Consider the following 2,314-nt stretch of genomic DNA (forward strand, 5'->3'; position numbering starts at 1 on the left):
AGAGAGAGAGAGAAATTGATAGATGGATAGATAAATAGAAAGAGAGATAGATTGAGGAAATTTTAGGCATCCAGTAGCAAGACAATAACACAACATGCACACAGTGGGGTTGGAGAGTCTGCCCCCCCTCCCCCCAGTTAAAAATGTGTATTAATGAGCATAAAGATGCCAAGAAAAGATGGAAAAGTCTCCAAAAGGCATCAAATGACAGATTAGACATTCGTATAATATGTCACAAAAAGTTAGATTTTATTTCCATAATTTACATATTCAAAATAACAAAACAACAAAATGGCGTCTGCAAAGGTTTGGGCCCCCTGCAGAGTTTCTATCATCCACCCCCTAACTTTTTGTGACATATTATACGAATGTCTAATCCGTCATGTGATGCCTTTTGGACATTTTTCCATCTTTTCTCTGCTTCTTTATGCATTAATGCATAAAATGCATTAATACAAATTTGTACCCGGGGTGGCCAAACTTTCTAACACCACTGTACACGTAAGAATAAAAACAAAAAAATTAAAAATCACTCACTGAAATGCAATGACCATGATAGGGTGATATGAAACCATCCATGTAATATTTGGACAATTAGGATGAAAGAATCCCAAATTTCTGACGTAGAAGCTTTTTAAAACCGGGGCAAATTCGACCCGAGGACACCACGAGGGTGAAGTAAAAAGCTCCAACCAACATGAATAATGAAATAAGAGCGACCCTGCTGCCTCCGTGACAGGAAGTCACCATAAAAGAGAACATCAGATAATCAACGAGATGCGTAAGAGTTAACGATTAAAGGCCGGACATTAGAGAACTACCCGGGCTGAGCTGTGACCAGAGCATCCCTACATGTGGATCTCAGGAGGGTGAAGCAAGCACAGCACAGCACAGCACAGCACAGCACAGCACAGCACAGCACAGCACAGCACAGCACAGCACTGCACAGCACAGCACAGCACAGCACAGCACAGCACAGCAGAGCAGAGCAGAGCAGAGCAGAGCGGCGTCAGTGTGGAGAACGCTGACGTCTGACCCAAAATATGCTGAGAATTTCCTGATGAGCTCGGCCGGTGCCAGAACGTCAGCATCAAAACACGCAGGCAGACCAAGTCGGCCGGGGGCATCTAGTCTCAGACCAGGGACTCTGGTTAGTCCAAATCCACCTTCCATGTCCATGAGGGCAACATGAGGACAACATGGGGACAACATGGGGACAACATGGGGACAACAGGGGGGCAACATGGGGGCAACATGGGGACAACATGAGGACAACATGGGGATAACAGGGGGACAACATGAGGACAACATGAGGACAACATGAGGACAACATGGGGACAACAGGGGGACAACATGAGGACAACATGAGGACAACATGAGGACAACATGAGGGCAACATGGGGGCAACATGGGTGCAACATGGGTGCAACATGGGGACAACATGGGGACAACATGGGGGCAACATGGGGGCAACATGAGGACAACATGAGGACAACAGGGGGACAACAGGGGGACAACAGGGGGGCAACATGAGGACAACATGAGGACAACATAAAGACAACATGAGGACAACATGAAGACAACATGAAGACAACATGAGGGCAACATGAAGACAACATGAAGACAACATGAGGGTTAAACAGTCCAATGGAAATGGTCTATTATACTGCGAGTGTGTATCTAGATATGTTTATGTTTTTCAGATTTTTTAGAAGCTACAGTGTACTTTGTTATGATAACGAAAATCTTAAGTAAAACTCACTATCTACATTAGAAATACTTTATTTACAGCTGATATGTGAAAAGGTACACAACCTGATTTAACCTGAATCGTGCAGGTCTACCAGAGACACATAATAATAATAAAAAGGTGAATTTTTCCACATTTGCGGTCCTTTAACATCAACAGGAACTCCGGGAATGTTCAGTATGCAGAACAAACCCAAGGTGATCCGGAGGACACTACAGGACGCTGTTGTGGCTAAAACAAGCGAGTCTGCATATTCTACATGACAGAGATAAATAAAAGGCTCCTAAATATCTTCAGAGTGACTCATGCTCAGAGTTTCTCTCGCTTTGCCACCAAAACCCAAATATCAGGTTCATTTGCGTCAGCTCATCTCCGTCTGACTGCATTCTTCCAGCTCTTAGGACTTTCCCCGTTTCTATTCTTCTGTTGATGCTGTAAACGTTGAATTTACAGATAAATCAGTATCAGTGTCCATTTACACTATGTCTCATTCCCCCTGCTCTGTTGTTTCCCCCTCTCATTCCCCCTGCTCTGGCATGTCCCCCTCTCATTCCCCCCTGCTCT

General features: G+C 44.5%; 1 protein-coding gene across 2 annotated transcripts in view; it reads right to left on the reverse strand.

The window, feature by feature from the left end:
* The window catches only part of maml1 (mastermind-like transcriptional coactivator 1), a 9,921-nt gene that overhangs the window by 5,270 nt on the left and 2,337 nt on the right, over positions 1-2,314 (reverse strand). The gene's annotated exons all lie outside the window — the stretch shown is intronic.

The sequence above is a fragment of the Etheostoma cragini genome, chromosome 10 (genome assembly GCF_013103735.1).
Source record: "Etheostoma cragini isolate CJK2018 chromosome 10, CSU_Ecrag_1.0, whole genome shotgun sequence".
Classification (NCBI taxonomy): domain Eukaryota; kingdom Metazoa; phylum Chordata; class Actinopteri; order Perciformes; family Percidae; genus Etheostoma; species Etheostoma cragini.